At 35.3% G+C, this 22,300-nt stretch overlaps 1 pseudogene; it reads right to left on the bottom strand.

The window, feature by feature from the left end:
• Nucleotides 1–616: 616 nt before the first annotated feature.
• On the bottom strand, nt 617–15,335 carry LOC150012043 (ATP synthase peripheral stalk subunit b, mitochondrial pseudogene; annotated as a pseudogene).
• Nucleotides 15,336–22,300: the final 6,965 nt, after the last annotated feature.

The raw sequence follows: 22,300 nt of genomic DNA, 5'->3' as shown, positions 1-22,300 counted from the left end.
TGTAAGGAAGCCCCTACTCTAGCTGTGGCTGATAGATTTGTCTTTGTTATTTATATTTTAATTAGCATCCAGAGGTTGCCACTTGATATAATAAATATTGGTAAATATATTGACCTGTTTGCTAAATAGACTAAGTTTGTATAAACTATGTTTGAGAAGCTAGCTAGGTCTATTCCCTTTATCTTGAATGATGCTTTAGGCTGAATCCTAAGATTTCCTTTGTCCATCTATGAACTCTGGAAGTTTTTTTATTTTATTTTTTTCTTGTTTGTTTCAACTGTCACTTTTATTATAAGACGGTAGAATTAATTACAAATTTAAACTGTAACTTGGTAGTCTTTAGTCAGGTACCAAATTTTATTAAAAGCAAACTGCATATTCATAAGCGACCATGAAACAATTCAAAACGCAGAGCAAGAAGGACAAGAAATATTTTACTGACCAATACATTGTTTTAATTATATCATTGTGTCACTAGATGTAACTCACACATTTCATTTTTTAGGTGGGCTGAACTATAACTCCAGTAGATGGTGATACAGAAAGCTTTTGTCACAACCTAGTTTCCATTCAGTCAGTCAAGTGCTTCTAGCTGTCTCAGTTGGGATACGTGCATTTACCAAACTGGCTGTGCTTGAGTCATCTTTGCAAGCTGCTTTAGATCTGCCAAGCCCTTGGCAACTGTCTCCTTTTCCTGCCGTGTAGAGATGCTCTGCACCACGTGCTTCTCCACCCTCTTTATCATGTGCTCTTTTTTCTTTCGATGCATCATATTCTGCACAGAGATACAGTCCAGGCAATTCTTTACCTCCGAGGCCATAGCAATGTCATTCCTCTGGACATCGAAAAGGTAGGTAATGGTATTTTCAAACCAGTGCTGCTAGGACTTCTCCAGATCAATTGTATCCTGGATGTTTTGATGGAAGCCTGTTCCACTTCTAGTTGGGCAGTTTTTTGGCTCATTGAGTTTATCAGCAAGTTCCCCGATAGAGGCACCATATTTTTTATTACATAGACAAGCAACCGTATTGTTGATAGGGCAGAGATGGTCTCTGAAGTAACCACATACATTACTTTGTGTACACACAGGGTTCTGTTACACCGGTTTTAAGATGAAGGAACTGGATCAGCCTATGATGAGCTTTTTCCTCCACAGTCAGGAAGAGGTAGTGCAGGGGCGAGACTTGGCTGCCCAGTGTGCAAGGTCCTTGTTGCCTGCAATAGCCCTGGACTGAGGAGGGCTGCGTTCTTCAGCGAGGGGCCCGCTGTGGCAGCGGCAGAAAGTGGCACCCGTGCCAGCCAGCTCAGCGAGGAACCATGTGGGTTACAGAATCCTGTCCTGAAACATTGGTGTTCGCCCAAATCCACCACTCAACCAAAGTGGTGATAAAAAACCATCTAAATGAACCAAGAGCTGGGATTTCCTTGATTCAAGAAGATCATATGAACTGTTTCTTTTATGTCTGTAAATGCAGTAAACTTGCCTTAAGATTTAATATTTTTTACAACCTGGTAGAAAGGTAATGATTTGAGTTAGTTAACATTGTTCACATCAAAATTCCTTCAGTGAACATCTGTTATCCACCAACAGGAGCTTAACAGTTGTTTATAACCAAATTGTATTAGGTCAGTTCACAACACTGTTACTAAGAATGGAGATGAAAACACAAGGTTCAGCAGAGGGTACATAGGAGTAAATAGAGCCCGCATTCCCTCCTGTCGTGTGTCGGCAGCCGTCCGTCTCGAGAGACGTTGGTGTAGCTTCTTAAGAGTCTATCTGCACCGCCGAGAATGGCTGTGCAGTCCGACTCGGGAGTGACACGGTATCTGTCTCCTCCCGTGTTGAATCGACATCTTGCGATGACGCTGGAGTGTCCTCTCCAGTGGAGCTGAAGCTACAGAGCCTGGGCAGGGTGATATGGAGGGTCTGCTGTTGCCCATGCAGCAGACCCCACCTCTCTTCGCAGCTGAAGGGTCCAAGGGAAAGACGGAGTCAATACAGCTTGGTTTCAGGTGCGCCGCAGGAGTTGCCGGTGTTGACTACAACGTCAAACCGCCTTAGGGACTCCGGCTCCGGATTTTCTGTCGGGGTTTACTCCCTTAGCCTTTCCCCTGAAGAGGTATGCCGCAAGGCAGCGGAGGTTTTTTGGAGTCAGAGTTTTCCTTCTCTGATGTGCCCTGACTGGAAGATCGAACCAGCGACACTTAGCTCGCAGGCCGACGCTCAATCCACTGAGCCAAACCAGCCAGGGAGATTCCCTCCTGTACCTTCAGTTTAAATAGTCTCCTTCCCTGCATTGACAAAAGAGAAATTGAACCAGAGGGTCTCAGGCTTCTGGAACAAAGAGGAGGGCAAAGGTAAGTCCTCTGCTTAGAAAGTGAGTAAATTGGAAGGAAGGAAGGAAGGAAATGTCTACCTGCTGAATGCAGAGGTCCCAGTGCTTTTCTAGGGTTTTGCAGTGCTTGGTTATTCATTGCTGTGCCCTAGGAGTCTGCAAACCGGTTTATAACCCCAGGTTTAAGGTCTTTCCTTGGATTTATTACCTGCCCCAATGAAAACACCTCCAGACTTTCCTATGTTGGGTCTCATGATCAGGTTCCCAACCCAGTAATCCTAATGTGAAACTTTACAGGAGTCCATGAATGGATAGAGTTTACCCTTTGTTTCTTAGTGTCTCATTCTTAGAAATGACTGAATAGTGAAGCACCTCCCGATGAGTGAATGACATTTCCAAGTTAATGTCGTTACCGATGCCAATGAACAGTTTGTTTTGCAAAGAAAACAGTTGAAATGAACATCAGAAGAATTAGAGAAACTTGGGGAAAATATAGGAAGTAGATAGAAGACGTTTTTAAAAACATAGCTTTTGCATAAGAGAAAGTTATGCATCTATGAAATGAGAACAGGATGCTTCAAAGTAATGATCAGATTATTAAAAGGTAATTTAGATGCATTTTAAACAAAAAATAAGTTCAGGAAATAATTTAGAAAATAGAACAAAGGACGGAAAACATAAGAAGAAAAGATTTTAAGTACCTGAGTTCCAATATCTAGCTAATATAAATTTTTTGGAGAGAAAGAAAGGTAGATAAATTAGGTATATTAGCTAGCTATCTAGATAAATAATAGATAGGAAAAATATGTGAGGAACACATTAAAAAGAAATAATAGAGTAATTTTTCTCAGAAATGAAATGGTCAGCTGAGAAGACCATCCAGCAAAATATAAGTGAACAAAAAAGCCTAAAGTAAGGGATATCATGGTGAAATTTTTTAAATATTTAGACAAAGATATTTCAAATACTTCCAGAGAATTAAAAGAAATAGGAGCCAAGGATACACTATATGCAATGACAGGATTTTACAACATAACCTTGGAGATTAGAAGACAATGGTATAATAACATCAAAACCTTAAGGAGAATTATATCTAACTTAAAAGTTTTATACTCTGACACAATTTAATCACAAATGAGGATAGAAAAGTAAATTTCAAATATACAAGAGCTCAAAAAAATATTTTTTAAAAATCCTGCTTCATATGGAAAGAAGCCACAGGAGAATATGCCCCAGCAAAATAAAGGAGCAAACCAAATCTGGGGTCCAAAATAAGGGGGTTGAAGCACTCAGCACTGGAGAAACACCAAGGGAATGACACTAAAAGCGAAGAGGATGGTACTGAAGAGGAAGGCCAAGATGCCAATGTGTAGTAGGCTGAGGGAGCACCCAATTAAGACGCGACTCAGAGGAAATTAACCTGTCATCATGCACAGCATACAGTGAGGATGTGACCAGCCAGACTGAGAATGACCACTCAGGGCCGCTCCGGAGGCCTGGTCACTGGAAGGCAGACAGCTCAGGTGGGAGCAAACGGACTGTCCCAGTGAGATCACAATGGCTTCTCTGTTAAAGCACCAGCTATAATGTTCTCAGTCATTTAAATGTTTGGGATTGACATATATTTTAAAACATTGAATATCAAATTATACAATTTATACTACAAATCTTTTTAGCTAAATAAGGGTGTAGAAATAGGAAAAAATAGACATACCGTTACTGCATTCTGGAAATATTAATCTGAATAAGGTTAATTTTAGGACGTTCCAGGTACAAAATTGTCTTTTTTGTTAAACTTTAGCTTAAAAAGTCCATAAAGCTCATTTAAGATCAACCTCAGTTTTTGATACACTGAAATTTAGGTTTTTTAAAAATATAGTAAAGAATAATATCCTTTGGCATATATGATACAAATTTAAACAACTCTATTGTATATTTTTATATGTGAAAAAATTTGGAATAAAGTAGAAAAATTTCTAAAATGATTTGTAATTAAAGTAACTAAATAATAATAATGTAATTTTTCTTTTAAAAATACTTTTTGCTCATTAATAACTATTTCAAAAGAGGGTGTTATAAAAATGTATTTTTAAAATTTTATTTTATTTTTTACTTTAATTTTTAGTAATTTATTGTTAGTTTTTAAGAGAAATGTCACGTATCAGATTCATATAAGCTATTGGTCAAAATAAAGCTTTTGCATTATCTCTGAATCCAGTAATCCTTTCTTTCTTTGTATTATTTTCCTTACTTTCACCCTCATACCCTGAAACTGGGAATTTACTATAATAGGTATCAATGTTTATACAGCATTTTCTAAACTTATAGGAGTATCAGGATGTATTTCCTCTTTGTAGGGAGGGGCTGAGTTAAACTTTTATAATTGTCAAGCAAAGGCTATTTCAATCTTCACAGACTTCTTACAATAACTCTTTATTATTTATGGAAGCACAAGCTTCAAAACCAGGAGAACTCACATTGGCCCTGTTATTACCTCTAGATATGAACAGTGGTCTTTTGCAATGAGCTGCTTCTCCACAAAAAAAGAAGAAAGCATCATAAACAAGGACAGATACCATAGTTTGCCTAACAGATCTATAGAAACTAAAATGTGCTAGGATACCCTAGTTTAGCCTGAGTGTGCCAAAAAAGGAGAGATTCTAATTTGCTATGGATAGAAGTATAAATTTGCCTCAAGGGAATTTTGGCAGTATGTATAGTATAATCACAATACATATGCATAAGTTTTATATTATACTGTTATTTATGAAAGCAAAAGAATGGAAAGAAAATGTCTATTTAGATAGATTAACTGTAGCACATCTAGACAATGGACCACCATGTTTTAACTTAAAAGAAAAAGTTAGTCTATATTCACTCTCTTGAAAGGATATTCATAATATGTTGGTAATGGAAAAGGTCAGAGAATATATTTCATTCTGAAAGTATACACACCAAAATCTTAACATTGACACACTGTGTAGTGATATTTATGTAACTCTTGTTTTATTTAATTTTTCTAAATTATCATTTATTTTTAAATAATTTAACGTAAAAATTATATACTATAAATATAAACTTGAAATTTTCATAAAGTCCTGATAATGATGGTACTTTTCAAAAAGCCATGATAATTTTATACAAAATAGTATGCTTTCTAAAAATTGCTCAAGATTTTACAGTGGTTTTTATAAATTGTGCTGATGTATTTCTCAGTGAAAGCAAAAGCCCCACTGATCTGATCCCATTCTTTTTTACCAAAAAGCTTACAAGTGTGGTGATTTAACACTAAAGCTTAAAGAAACTTTCATGTATTATTTTGTTCATTCCACTGCTTCAGGAAGACAATAAACCTCTAGTTCCTATCATTAGTGTACTGAACTTATTACTTTGTTTTACTAATGACCCTTTTTTATTTATGGGTAATGGACATGAACAAGATTTATAATAACTTTAGATTGAGCTCTTTAAAATCTGAATCATATTCATATAGCCACAGTATCATGCTATGTAATGACTCTGAGGTTTTCATTGTAGAAATATAAAAAACAAAAATGGATTATAGTTATTCCTAGATATTTGCAGAACTGCCAGAAATTAAAGGGAGCCACCTTTTTCTGCATTGTTTTGAGACCCATGGCTTTTAGCCGGTTTTTTTTTTGTTGTTGTTGTTGTTTTTAGATTAAGTTGAAAAAAGGTATAACGAAACCTATGGTCTTTCTTCCCAGAAAATTGTTCCATGTACATATAAAATTATTTTTATATACAATTTCAAGTGTGAACAGAGTCCCCTAAAATGCAAATTTTTAATGGATAAATTAAAATTAGTAGGTGAAACTAAAAGAGAAGCTGGATTTATTCCTAAATTAGGAGGGTTTTCTAACAAAGAAGAATTCTCTAATGATTTGTACTTCATTAAGTACCCAGTGAGGATGATTAAGTATATTATGAAAGCAGATTGAGTAAAATGGTATAGAAGGAATTCCAACCTCCAAACTGAAGTTTGATAAGATGACCTCAGAGAACACTTTAAGATTTTTATCATTGTATTCAAATAAAGATAGTGCATTTAGTCCAATAGGTGGGCTTTAAGAACATGAAGAGAATTAAAATAGTACTGCTGTATATTCTCTGCCACTCTATTTTCTTATCACGAAGACAGTACAAGTGTTTGGTGTTCTTTCTTTGTCTTTCTTTTACCCCAAGGTCAGCAGAGGATAGAAATCACCTACTACATCATGTATAGCCCTGCTATCAGGCACTTAGTATGAAAATCATAACTGTTGCTCTACAGTGATCATTAAAATATTTAATAAGTACCAACTCATTAGAACAGATGCAGCAGTTGACTAGGATAGATACCAGCTCTACACAACATATGACCAAACCTGGCTAAGCATCATTCTTGTTAGTATCAACAGTAAAGGACAAGTTCTTTGGCTTAATTGGAAAGTTCAGGTTTGATATCCAACCTAGTTTTTTAAATGAATAAATGTGATTTTGGAAAATTAAAATAATGAATACTAGGAGGGAAATAGATGAGGTAGCTTATCTGTATTAAGGCGTATCGTTCTATGAAGTGAGAAGACCAAATTTTTTTTTAAGAAAGAATACAAATACTTATAGGGTAATCTCCTTCACTGCGTTAGAAATAGCTGCCCTATCTTCTCCAGAATATCTATCCTTTATCTCTGGATGTGTGCATATATATAATATACATTTATTAAAGGGTAAAGAAATCAATGACTTTATTTTAAGGCAACAGATGCCTGATTTACTTTTCAGTGGTGGTTTTGATGATAGAGTTTAAGGGTTCTTAAACACCAGATGAAGGAAGGAAAGAAGGGATAGAAGAGGTGCTAGAAACAAAGATGTATTAAAGGCTCATCATAGTTCAGGTGCTGTATTTTACCCTGGGGAGTCAGAGATGAATTATTGAGATGATAAGAAAAAAGATCACTTTATGAGAGCCAAGAGAGAGGTGAATTTATGGTGATAAAACAAATAAAAAAATAATTATCTTTAGAAGTAAGACTTAATCCTGCCAGAACCTTCAAAACTGATTATGTTAGGTTACTAATGATTGAGTCTTATTTATTTCTTATTCACCTGAGAGCTGAAAAAAATGGGTTATGGTTAATTAATTTTGAATAAATTAATTAACTGAATGATTATGAAGTTTATGTTTAAACTAAATTTAAAATGCAGTAAATTCAATATAGGCAACTTAATTTTTATATTTTAAGTCATAAATATTTTTCTTTAAAAATAAAAGTTTTTTTATTTAAAATATTTTTATGTTGCTTCTTCAGTTTACAGAATCTAAGGCATAGTGAATAAAATTCATTCTAGTTCAAGAAATTTTATTTTTTTAAATGACTTATTAGAAGTTTACAGTTAAAGAAGTGATAAATTGAATTGTGTATAAACAGTAACCATAAGTTCACATTTCATATAAAACACATTTATTTAACTTAACTTAATGATTATACTGATTTATACAGAAATAAAATTTATGGTACAATCATGGTTATTTCTTTCTCCTTAAATTATAGTCATTATTAAATCAGGCTTTTGGTTGAATTTTGTTATTTAAAGTAAAGAACTAATTTCCTGGTCCTTCATGCAGTTTCCCAGTATCTTCATTACTATCCTCTGCCCAAACCGCTAGAGGGCAAGACAATCTAACATATTAAAGCAGATCTAATTTTACCCAACAGAGGGCAGTCACACATGTACTAGGCAAAAAGTCAGTATATTACATTTCAGCTATTCACATCTGCCATTCCCTTTGGGGATTATAAGAGGGAGGATGGAGAGGAAGAAAGGAAGAAAGAACACAACCCTCTCAATAAACAATTCATTGGCAGACTTCTGAAACTGTTAAGCAAGTGAGTTTAATAAACAATTTGCTTGTCTCTAGATTTAAATAGTTTAACTTTGAAGTGAAAAAAAGCACAAGTTAGAAGATAAATCTTAACAAAGGGGAATAAGAAAACATATGAAAATCATTTCCAATCAAAGAGACCAAGTGTTAACAGCTTTATTTTTATGTACAAACACAATATCAGGTTACTTTTAAAGGCTAAGTAGTGAATCAGCAGCATAAATAATTCTTTATGAAACAAAAACGAGAGAATGCTATAAGTGAGGTGACAGATGGGATTAACCATTTCTCATAAAACATCAAGAAGAAAAAGTCTAGGTTAATGGAAAAAGTCAAGAATCAAGAAGACTGGGTTTTATGCTTAACTACTATCTGTTGGCTGTTTGACAATTGGTAGGTTGGATGACCTCTATAAGCCTTCAGTCGCCTCAAATGTAAAGTTATAGAAACTGTGACATAAGTGATTTCCAAAGCTGGCTGGTCATTGGAAACCTCAATTTGCCAGTCTCCGGACCTACTGAATTAGAGCTGAATCTCCAAAAATGAATCTCAACAACACACATACATATATGTGTATATGTATAACTTATACGCATATATACACACATTATAGTTGTATAATTTATATATATATACACACACACGCAAACACATACATACACACATACACATATGTCTAATTCTAGGTAATTCTGATGATCTGTTATTGTAATCTGTCATTATTGTAAATAGGCTAATGATGACTAAATTTTATTTTTCCACTTTAAAATTCTATAACTTTATGATTACTTAACATAACTAAGTTAGTATTTTAAGATAGAAAATATTTTTTTCTGGCCCAACACTAAATAAATAAATAAATAAATAAACAACGGACAACAGAAAAAAATGAACTCGAAAAACCAATGTAGACACAAAGTTTTCTAGAGTTCAATTGATACCTTAGTATTTTTTTCTCTTTTCCTCAGAATTCCCATTTTTAACTGAGTACTTGTCATTACTACTTTTGATATTTATGTGACTGCAATTGAGTCTATGAATAATCATGTTGACTTTATCATTGTTATTATCTGGTACTTGTAATAGCTAATTACCACAGGAATAACCTTAGTGTCTATGCTCTGGTTCTGAGGGTAGTGGGAGAATTTCTCTCCTATGAATTATAATGTCACCAGCACAACTGAAATTCTACTTTAAGGTAAGACAAGAGAAATCAGACTTTACCCAATAGCAATATTGAAAGAAAGAGAAATAGATTCTGGAAATGGTTAGTAAATTGCTTTCTGTGTAAACTTACCTTTTTACAATCTCATTCTAAGTAGGAGGATTCTCAATAAGTTTAACTTTACCTTAGATACATTTAAAAAAACCAAACTTACTTCTATGTCACCTAACTACCTAATTAAGTCTAGTGACAGAAATATAAAATGACTTCGTTTTGGGTGAATATATTATACGTTTTGTACACAACTTGATCACAAGGGCATGTCAATCTTTGTGCTATATTGCTGCTCTGGGAAGATTCTTGTGGTATTTTAACATGGTAATTAACATAGGAGATGAGATACCTCATTACAAATGAGTGACTAATAACCTTAGAGTCAGAGGTGATATTGAAGAATGATCAAAGGCAATGATTTTCTCTGCTAATCTTCTGTTTTGATCAGCACATTATTTTTTAATCAGGTTCTACATAATTCTTCCTCAAAAAGATATGAGAATTTATTATTTTAGTGATTTCATATGGCATAGCACTTTCTGTTTCTGTGGAAGAACAAAGCAGAATGATTCAGAAATCAGATCTATTATATATACATGGTTTCCCTTTGCTTATCAAAATTACCTAATTGTCATTCTGTATCTCTTCTCCCTTGTAACCTTTCTCTCTCTCTCTCTCTCTCTGATGGTGTTCAAAAGTAATTTTTTGGACTTCTGACCAAGATGGAGGAATAGATAGACACACTTCGCCTCCTAGCACAACCATAAAAAAGATCACAACTAACCTCAAAACAAAAGCAACCAGAACAGCCAGAAAATTGAGCTGTATGGAAGTTAAACAACCAAAGATTTAAAGAAGAAATGTTCATCCAGACTGGTAGGAGGGGCAGAGATGGGGAGCCAAGGCAGAGAGGATGTTGTGTGGTGGTGATGAGGCAGGGGCAGTGAGGCGGCAGTGGAAGCCAGTGGAATGTGCAGTCTCATATTCACATCTGTCAGATAAAAGCCCCAAGGGACACCTGGCCCCAGGTCAGACTTCATAGCTCACAGTTCCAGCACCAGGAAAATAAAGTCTCATTGCTTCAGACTGTGAAAAACATTGGGATTGTGGCAGCAGAAGAATAAGCCCATGTCTCAGAAGAGTCTGCTTAGTGGCCCTCAAAAGCCTAGAACACATGCAAACCCACCCACTCTGGGAACCACCACCAGAGCAACAGTTAGATGGTGCCAATAACATACAGGATGTGGGTGAAGTGACTGGAAACGGCAAGTGCTGGGCAGGCAGCATTGTTTCTTCTCTGGCACCTCCCCCACGTACAGTGCCAAAGTGGTGAAGTGGGTTGCCCCACCCTGAAAATTGCCTAAGGCTCCACCCCATACAATGTAACAGGTGTGCCAAGAGAGGGAGTCAAAGCAGGTCTACCTAATATACAAAAACAAACACAGGGAGGGTGCCAAATTGAGGAGACAAAAATATGGTCCAAATGAAAGAATAGATCAAAACTCCCAGAAAAGAAGTAAGCAAAAGAGAGATAACCAACCTCTTAGGTTCAGAGTTCTAAACACTGGTGATAAGGATGCTCAGAGAACTCATTGAGTAGCAAATTCATAGGAAAGAAATGAAGGCTACACTAAGTGAAATAAAGAAAAATCCACAGGGAACCAATAGTGAAGGGAAGGAAACCGGGGTTCAGATCAATTATTTGGGATATAAGGAAGAAATTAACAGCGAACCAGTACAGAATGAAGGAAGGAGAATTCAATAAAATGAGAAGAGAATAAGAAAACTCTAGAACATCTCCAAATGTACTGACATTCAAATCATAAGGATGACAGAAGGAGAAGAGGAAGAGGAATAAATTGAAAATTTATTTGAAAAAATAATGAAAGAAAACTTCCCTAATTTGGTGAAGGAAATAGACATACTAGTCCAGGAAGCATAGAGTCCCAAACAAACTAGACCCAAAGAGGACCACACCAAGGTACATCATAATTAAAATGCTAAAGGTTAAAGATAAAGAGAGAATCTTAAAAGCAGCAAGAAAAAAGAAGTGAGTTACCTACAAAGCATTTCCCATAAGACTACCAGCTGATTTCTCAAAAGAAACTTGCAGGCAAGAAGGGGCTGGCAAGAAGTATTCAAAGTGATGAAAAGCAAAGACCTACAACCAAGATTACTCTATTCAGCAAAGCTATCATTTAGAATGGAAGGGCAGATGAAGTGCTCCCCAGACAAATTAAAGCTAAAGGAGTTCATCATCACCAAGCCCTTATTATATGAAATGTTAAAGGAACTCCTTTAAGAAAAAGATGAAGATCAAAACTATGAACATAAAATGACAACAAACTCACAACTATCAACAACTGAATCTAAAATAACATAAACCAAAACAAACTAAGCAAAAAACTAGAACAGGAACAGAACCACAGACACAGAGATCATATGGAGAGTTATCAAAAGGGAGGGGGAAGTGGGAGAATGGAGGAAAAAGTGCAGGGATCAAGCATAATTGGTAGATACAAAATAGATAGGGGTATGTTAAGAATAGTAAAGGAAAGGGAGAAGCCAAGGAACTGATATGCATGACCCATGGACAGGAACTAAGGATTGATATTGTTAGAGAAAAGTGGGGTACTGGGTGGAGGGGGGCAAAGGGGACAATTTGGGACAACTGTAATCGTCGTCGGCAGCCGTCCGTCTCGAGAGACGATGGTGTAGCTTCTTAAGAGTCTATCTGCACCGCCGAGAATGGCTGTGCAGTCCGACTCGGGAGTGACACGGTATGTGTCTCCTCCCGTGTTGAATCGACATCTTGTGATGGCGCTGGAGTGTCCTCTCCAGTGAAGCTGAAGCTACAGAGCCTGGGCAGGGTGATATGGAGGGTCTGCTGTTGCCCATGCAGCAGACCCCCCCTCTCTTCGCAGCTGAAGGGTCCAAGGGAAAGACAGAGTCAATACAGCTTGGCTTCAGGTGCACCGCAGGAGTTGCCGGTGTTGACTACAACGTCATACCGCCTTAGGGACTCCAGCTCCGGATTTTCTGTCAGGGTTTACTCCCTTAGCCTTTCCCCTGAAGAGGTATGCCGCAAGGCAGCGGAGGTTTTTTGGAATCAGAGTTTTCCTTCTCTGATGTGCCCTGACTGGAAGATCGAACCAGCGACACTTAGCTCGCAGGCCGACGCTCAATCCACTGAGCCAAACCAGCCAGGGCTTACAACTGTAATAGCATAAGCAATAAAATATACTTTAAAAATATAAATGAGACTGCATACAAAAAAGTTATCTTTTAATACTTTTAAAATTATTTTCATATAATGGCAGCAAAAAATGTAATTCTGCAATTCCAAAAGAACTAAAGTGAAATCAATAGTAATTCAGTTAGTCTCATGTTTTATTTTAAAATAAAAACAACTTCTAAGCAGGTATTTGCCAGCTGTTCAAGTTCATTTTACTATACACATTTTTGTTTTGAAGGAGCAAGTTACAATGTTATATTCTGTGCACCTTTCTGAAAGCATTCTCCCAGAGCCAACTACTCCCAGAAATGAAGTTTTTAACCAGTCCAGAAAATGAGCAGAAAGATATTGAATTAATTGGGATAAATAACACTCCCACATTAAATTTGATTCATGTCATATCTTGCAACAACAGAAAATACAACTGAAATTTTTAGAACTCATTTCATAATAAGAGATTAAGAATGTGGACATTTACCACTATCTAGTATATTTGTGAGGCATGTTCATTTTATGCTAACATGACTACCCTGAATTACCTGGTCAGGAAACTAGCTGTTATTAATTTGACTATTAGGAAAATCAAGCCTGAAGGAAAGAACTTTAATATTTAGAAAAGATTCAATATTCAATTTATTTTCCACATAAATATATAACCTCAATATAAGGTGTCTGATTAAGTCAAGCACCACCCCAAGCCAATGACGGTCTTCTTTCTTCTGAGGTTTAAATTGTGTTCTTTGATTCTGATTCATGGAATACCTCTCAAATCCTTAGCCTGCCACACTCATCTGTAAAAGTGAATGCACTACTGGGTATTTCCTCTGCCCTTCAATTTCTATTTAATCCATGTACTATAATTGCTACAGAATCTGGCTTTCCAGTTGGGAAAAAAAGGTGCTCCTTTAGCTTTTCAGATATAGTTAGATCCCTGACCTTTATCACATGAGTGAGAAACAGCCCAGTAATTGGTTGAAGAATCTTCGCTGAGCATCTATATCCCTCACCCTCCTACCAGCATCTCTAATTGTCCCTTGGCTATTTTGCATTGGTACGATGCCAAGAAAAGGTAACTTCCTAAATATAAAAACTTTAGACTATATTGTTGTAAGAATAATTTTAAAACAGATATTCTAGAAGTCCATTCTAAGGGTCATAGTGAGGCTTATATTTTGTTTTTATTGTTGTTGCTTGTTTTACTTAATGAACAAGAACCAGAGCATTTGCTGCATTAAATGGCTGACTCTTCTACAAATTCATCGCTAATATTTCTAATATTGTGTAAAATAGCACACCAACCATTATGTTCCTCTGAGAATTCAGACACCTTTAACTCAGCCAGATAACCACACTTTGATTTAGTACTCCATGAAACCCAATTCAGAATCACGGATCAAAAAAAGGCATCTTGTTCTCAGATTCCTGGAACTTATATTCTCTCTTACTTTTCTTCTTTCTCCCAACTTTTCTCCTCTTTTTCCTACATACTCTGCAGAGAAAAATCCATAAGCCTTTGGAAGATAAAGAAATACAAACATATTTGAAATGTTGAAGAGAGAGATTCTCCTAGTTCTTGGCCAAAGCTAGAAGGTGAGCCAAAGTGATAGGACCAAAGTACCACTACTATATTTTGGGTAAAGCACTCATCAGACAATGTGAACAGAAGGGATGCATGTGAGAGCATCCAACACATCCTATATACACTTGCTTTGCTGTCTAGAAAGCCATCACTAATATACAAATGTGTTATCCATAAATTTGAAGCCGTTACAACATCTTATGTTTCTGAACAGATACAAGTGGTGATGTAAAGTGGTGAATGGTGAGAAAGCACAGGGTAGGTTTCCCAATACCACACTTTTTTATTTTCTATTCTGAGCTCTGGAATCAGACTGCTAGTACTAAATCCAAGCTCTTCTACATGCTCAGTGTGCACCATTGGGGGAGTGACTTCATTACTCCAAGATTCAGTTTGTTTATCTGTAAAATGGAAATGAAGTAGCCACATTATAAAATTATCATGAGCTAAACAACTCAAGTCCAATACAAATACTGTGCCTGGTGTTTGATAATCACACAATAAACATTACTTGTATAATTTTCTTTGTTCTTTTAATACTTGCAATCAAAAACAAGGGCAAATTCTTTAGCATTTGGGTCAACCAAAATCAAATTGGATAATTAGTTGTGAGCTGATTTTAAGTCACAAAATATTATTGCTAAGAAGCCAAAATACCATTAAGTAGAGGCAGCATGTTGGTGAAAAAAAGCAGAAGATTTGATGCCAAATGAGTATTTTAGTTACAGTTTCTCCAATTACTAGCTATGTGACCTTGAGTAAGTCACTTAATCTCTCAGGGTCAGCTTTCTCATATGTAAAAAGGAATAGTACACACATACCAGACATTTGTTGTAAGAATTAAAAGAGATCACTTATGTGAAGTTAAAACTATGAGTGTTAAGTTGACTAAGGTGAATTTCCTTCACTTTAGGAGACAATGAGAAAGGGGAACAAATAAATAAATCAAAAACAGCACATGCTCAGCCCAAATGTCTTTCCTCTGTGGACCTTCCTTACCTGCCTCTACAGTTTTCTCTCCTTAGTGTGATTCTGGTTATTCTTGCCTCTTCTGTTATCTTCAGGCTTACTCTCCTCATCGGCCTCATACTTGTTTACAAGTCTATGGCCTATAGAAATGAAACATCTCATTTGTTTCCACATCTCCAGCAACTAGCTCAGAGATAAACACAGTGACTGGTTCTTAGCAAATGGTTTTTTAATAACTGATCGATTGTTTTAATGAAAGAATGTATTCTCCTAACATTAAACATAGGATATATGATTCGCTAGGATGAGTGGCCAAGAAAAAAACAATCCATGTCACTATTAACCTAACAAGATTATTTTTTACATATATGTCTCTAGTTGTGTGCTTCTTGGTGTTGTTATTAGAAATGTTATGCTAATATTCCATAGTCAAGCACCTATGTCTTTTGTTGGGTAGATAAAGGCAGCAGCCTGCCGGTGGAGCTGAAGCCACACAGCCATCTGGAAAGAAAACTTGGAATCCTGTAGAAGTGCCATGAATAAGAGCATTAGCTTTATGCATGTGGCACTCCTACAAGTGTTGGAACAAAGCTGGCTGTGAACCAAGCCCTGTGCTTGCCTGCCTGTCCTGGAAGAGTTCCTGTGCTATATCGGCTGCAAGAGACAGGCAAGGGTTTTAAGAGACAAGCAGAAGAGGAGATAGAATGTCATTTAAAGCACATTTCCAGGTTTTTTCTTAAGTGAAAACTCAGTAACTGAGTGAATCCATGCCGACAATGTTTAAACATATCTATGCATGATCAGACCGCTTTCTTCTCGTCTTGGCTTCATGTGAATCATAGAAACCCGCTCTGTCTGATCTACTGGAAGCAGAGAACCAGCCCTTACATTCAAGTGGAACAGATTTGGGTGGAGAGCCCTAGTAAACTCATAAACAATTTATAAACAGAAACATTTAGCAATTCTTGATTAAAGGTTCAAATCCTTATAGCTCTTTGCCAACAAAATATCAGGTTTCATTGTTTTCAGTAACCATTTGGAAATCTTGGGAAAAAATCCTACTTCACATCTAGACAAAACTTTAATATTTAATCAACTAATCTAAAATAATGATTATAAAAAAACTTAGCATTGATATGTTTCTAAAATGTTTCCTATAACGCTCTTCAAAATATCATCCATTTTAACTAAGAAGAAAGAGGTTTTGTAGTGATAGAGACTAGGAAATTCAAACCAGTTTTTAAAAAAGAAAAAATAGGAATTAAGCCGGTCAGAAAAAAATGTCAGAAAATGAGTTGCAATTTTTCTTTAATACATAGCTAACTATGGTTCTTCATGCTCCAACTCTTCCACATTTGGCAGTACCGAACCTGTGTAAGCAATCCATTCTTCATTAAAGTGACTTTTATTACCCGCAAAAGCCTAGAGATCTATCTATCTAACTCATCCTTTCCTTTCCAATTAATGTAACCAATGAAATTCCATTGTGTGGAGTGTCAGTCAGAGTCATGGCTAAATCAAAGGCCTATTGAAAATTCTGGTAAAAATCTGGAAATAGGCCAAGAATAAACATGCCAATATACTAAATTAGAAGAATTTACTCAACTTAAGTCTTCTCAAGATCATGGACTGGGTCTTAACCATCTTTTAATTCCCAGTACATAGGACAAACCCCTACACTTAGTAAAATCCCAAATGATTTTGGTCAAGAGCATGAGAAACTGATTAAAAATTTGACTAAAATAAATCTTATCAGCTCAGTATGTGCTGATAAAGGCAAAAGCAATACTGTAATTAAAGAATTACTCTGTTCTTTAAATTTTGCCTTTAAATACCCTACCACAAGGTTGAAATCTATCTTTGCAGTAAACCTATCTTAGGCAAGCAGAAAAGAGGTTAAAGGGTGGAAAGAATGAGGAAAAGCTACCTGGAGATGTATAGATGAAGTAAAAATAGATGTGAAGAGGAGAAAATTTCCAGGCACTCCAAGGAAGGAAAAAAGTATGTAGTGCAACTTAGTTTTATCACAAAATCAACTTTATTCATTTATAAAGAATTTCCTAAGGGGCATTTTAAAATAACAATCAATGAAAAGATCTTTAAAGAAGAAAAAAATTAATGAATCACTTAATTCAATTCAATAAAAGCTTTTCTTTATTTTCTGAGTAATAGATTCCCTTTTCAGGCCCTCCAAGGCCAGGCCTCTGTAGTCAGCATAAAATAAAATTGAGCAATTATTTGTTAAATTTTAATTTAAACAGTTGTAGATCAGAATAACTTGGGTCAATTACGATCAAGGATTCATTTCATGATAGTCTACAGTGTTTGAGTTGGTGATCCCCTCCCTCAGTGTGGTAGTGAAAAGAACATTCAATAAGAGGTCAAGGGAGCTGGATGCTTTTTTCAAATTCACCATTGAACTAGCAACTGTTAATCTCTCTGACCCACAGTGTGATCATCTTATCACTGCAGATAATATTTGCACCATCAAGTTGTGTTGATGATCAATGAAAAATTATATGTAAATAACTTCATAAAGTGTTATGTAAATATAATGAATCCATTGTGAATACTCTCTGACTTCATCCCATCATTCTCTATATATAGGTTGCACGAACTTTTCTTTAGCAATACATTATAAGAGATATAGCTGGAAAGCAAAGGAGTTTGCTATTAAAATATAAAAGCAAATGTATTGGAGAAGGAAAAAAAAATGTGCTCCAATGCACATGTATAATATTAATATAAAACAATGCACTTCTTTGAAAAATCATTTCCTCAATAGTATTCAGATTCTTTTAGGGCATATAAAAACATGTATAATTTAAAACATGATAAAAATGTACAATTTTTTATTTATCCATAATAATAAGTGGTCATATTTTTTCAATAGTAATAAAATTGTTTGTTTCCGTCTTATTAATGCTAAAATTTTATAAAGCCAACCTTTGAGCTCAGTATGTTCAAATCCATATACCATAAAAGAATCTCTTTCAAAGTTGAAAAATGTCATTAGGTGTTTTTTTGTGCAGTGAGTACTTAGGTATAATGCTTGCTTTTGTTATCATTAAGGATAATAATAGTTTACATTTTAATCCATGCAAATATTGGCAGGAATAGCAGGCCTTGTTTAGAAATTTTGGATTCACTTGAAACCTGACCTAAATAAAGCTAGAGTGGGTGAATCCATATGAACCAAAACCCTTAATCCTGTGAATTTTCTTCCCAAATTTACATCACTTTAAATCCTTCATTATATGCATATGACCTAACCAAACAAACAAACAAAGAATTATCATAGATGCCAAGAAATTAAAACAATATTTTACTAGTTCTTTTAGTGAGAGATAGCTATTTTATTTTTATTCTTTTTTGCTGCTGCTTCTCCTGTTTGCTTTTAGTGAGGGATCTATTTAAGTTTTCTTTATATTTAATCATTAAACATAGTAACAAAATGGTAATACATGAAAATAAACCCGACACTGTCTGGAGATAGTGAAATTGTCTTTTTATAATGGAGGTATAGAAATATTTTTGAACAGTAAAAATTATTTTATAATTAAGATGAAAAATTATGTAACATTAAGATGAAAAATTATTATTAAGATAAAAAATTATTTTCTACTTGGATTTTTGAATATTATCTTTTGTTTTTTTCTTCTCCTGTATTGGTATTGCCAAAAACAATAATTTGAGAAAATATAGCACTCCTATTGTCACTGAGCCAGTTCCAAGCCTAGGAAGCCCTGCTCTGGCAAGGTCTGGGACCTCCAGGCTCTTGACTCGCACAGGAAAGAATTATTCAAGAGCAAGTCCGATTGAGAGCTAAAGCACATTTTATTTAGGTAGAGAAAAAGAGGCTAGGACTCGAGTTCTTGGAGACAGGATCAGGGGTTGAACCTGGAACTGGCTGCCACCATCTGCTGTCCCCCTGGTTTCAAGTCTCACAGCTGTACCCCCCCCCACACACACACACACGCCACCATGAAATAAAGGAAAACACATGTCTGAATGGACATGGGCCAACTAGGGACTGAGTTGTGTGCCATGGCCAGTCAGTTCTTGGGATTTTATGTGTTTCCAAGGGCAGATTGTTTCTGAAGTTTGTGGCTCCAAATTCTGACTCCACTTTATGGTTGACAGGGGTTCTTGTTCCTAGGATGGTCCCTTCCAGAGTGTTGGGGTATTCAATCCCCCTGGACCTTCTTCTACTTGTAGTGTCAGTTTTCATTATAATGATGAGAAAATGAGCTTTGGGGTGGTTCTCTGGTCAATTTTCCTCCATCTTGGATTGATCTGGCTTTAGCCAGTTCTTGTTACTGTTGATTTCTGCTGCCATTGCCGGAGTTTCCTGCCATAAACTGTTTCGCTTTGATCATACATGGAGGTGAGAAGACCTAGCGGCCTATTGGCTTGTGATGCCCACACCTACTTTCTCATCCCACTTTTTGGGAGATTTCCCTAACTTTTTTCTATCCTCCCTCACTATGTTCATTGCAGCATTACTTACAATAGTCAAGATATGGAAGGCATCTAAGTATCCATAAACAGACAACTGGATAAAGAACATGTGGTACATATACACAATGGAATATTTCTCACCTATAAAAAGAGTAAAATCTTGCCATTTTGTAACAAGATCTAGAAGGTATTATGCTCAGTGAAATAAGTCAAAGAAAAACAAATTTCATGTAATTTCACTTATATGTGCAACTAAAAAACAAACAAACAAAATAAATTAACAAAGCAGAAATAAATTCATAGAAACAGAGAACAAATTGATGGTTGCCAGACAGGAGAGGGCTGGGGGATGGGTGAAAAGGATTAAGAAGTATGAATTGCCAGTTATAAAAATAGTCACAAGGATGTAAAGTGCAGCACAGAGAACACAGTCAATAATATTGTAGTAACTGTGTATGGTATCAGATGGGTATAAACATATCAAGGTGATCACTTCATAAGGTATGTAAATGTCTAATCACTGTGTTCTACATTTGAAACTAGTGTAATATTGTATCTCAAACGAATTTAAAAATTAAAACCAAAACTATTTCTTCTTGCTACCAATGGTTTTTAAAATAGTATTTCTGAATATTAGAAATAAAATATTATAAGAAAGGTATAGGAATGTGAACCTGTAATTCTAAGTAACACTTAGAATCATGGGTCACTAATAAACCAGAGTGGTGGCAACTAAAGACAAAGACTAGTGGAGACCAGAGGTCAAAGTAGGATCATAGAAAGGAATGGAGAGGCAATAAGTTCCATAAAACCAACCAAAAAGAAGAAAAGATGCCTATGGCCCCTATTTCTCAACTTCTTATAGCTTCCTTTCCTAAATCACTGCAGCTTGCAACTACAGACATTCAAACACGCAAAACCTAAGAGTGACTCACAGCATCCTCTGCATGGTATTATATCAAGTGGATACATCATGATATATTCAAATTATTTGTTATTGTTTGACATTAATGTTTTATTGGGTTGGCCAAAAAGTCTGTTTAGTTTCTTTCTGTAAAATAAAATATACATTTTTGATTTTCACCTATAACTTCATTGATTTGGATATTTTGAATATGTCAGCTATCTCTCACTAATGGGTAGAGGCCAGGGGTGCCATTAAACATCTTCCAATGCATAAGGCAGCCCCACAGCAAAAAATTATTTCGCCAAAATGTCAATAATAACAAGAAACTTCTCAAACCACTTTTGACACAGTCGATCAGTCACAGCACCTTCTCCATTCACTGCACAAATCTCTTTTTGAGTTTTAGTAGCATTTTTACCTGTCTTGAAATAATGAAGCACAATATGCTGAAAATGTTGCATAACTCACCAATTTTGATAAGCTTTTTTCTAATGCACATCGATATGACAGCTGTCATGATACAATCTAACAACTCTGTTTCAAATGACATTAAAGTCAACTAAGCACTACCAGAGCCATCGTACAAAAAAACTAAATGAACTTTTTGTCAGCCCAATACATAAATCTTTGACTATATCTCTGAATATTTCTATAAAATTAATTAACAGAAGTAAACTGGTTAAATTAGCAGGTGTAAAATTTAAGGATTTTCAGCCAAATTTCTGATGAGGAAGATTGCACTAATACTTCTACTGGTGGCACATAAGCAACATCTTGCTTTGAACTCTTGACAACATTGACTGTCAAAATAAAAGGCATTTATTTTCTATTTTAAAAACAAAACTGACTTTCCTTTTCTAAAAAGAAAATAACTATTGTCTTCTCTGACAATAAAACTTATATATGCTTCTATTAACAAAAATTAAACAATAAAAATATTATAAAAGCCCCCCAAATCTCTCAACCCAGAGATATTTGTGATTAACATTTTGGAAAATTTCCTTCAAAACTTTATCTACCTGTCTATGTCAACATGTGTATATAAACTTCTATAAACGTGACTATGCTACAATGCAGCTTTATAACAAAAATTTTCTCTCTACAATAGAGCACTTATAGCTCTTTCCAACATTAGATACACACGCATACCACACAGTATTTTAATGGGTGTAAAATAATCTTTGTGGGTTTTTTGTTTTGTTTTGTGTTCCCACACTTTAATAAAGTTTTCTATTAAGGAAAATCTAAGTTAGGTTATTTCCAGTCCTTCTCTATTACAAACATTGCTGTGATGAATACCTTTATACTTATATTTTCTAAATGACCAATGCACAATTTATATTATCAAACATACATAAATGATCCATTAAAGGCTAAAATACATAAATTTAAAAGAAACCATTTGAAAAACTCATTGGTATGCTTTCAGATTCCACATTGCCACTAACCTTCAAGAAGCTACCACTTGTCCACCATGATGTCCTATTAAAGAAGAACATGCAAAATTATATGAAATGGCTCTTAAAATACTTCTCCCTTTTCTAACTACATACTGTGTACTGTTAGCTTTTTTTTTTTTTTTATACGCTTCAACCAAAAAATACAGACTGCCATATGAGAATCTAGCTGTCTTTTATCAAGCCAGACTTTAAGGAAATTAGCAAAATTGTAAAATAATGTTGTTCTTCCCCTGAATATTTTATTTTG

Source organism: Furipterus horrens, unplaced genomic scaffold (assembly GCF_987537825.1).
Source record: "Furipterus horrens unplaced genomic scaffold, mFurHor1.1.pri manual_scaffold_4, whole genome shotgun sequence".
Taxonomy (NCBI): domain Eukaryota; kingdom Metazoa; phylum Chordata; class Mammalia; order Chiroptera; family Furipteridae; genus Furipterus; species Furipterus horrens.
This window is presented reverse-complemented; position numbering and strand designations above follow the sequence as displayed.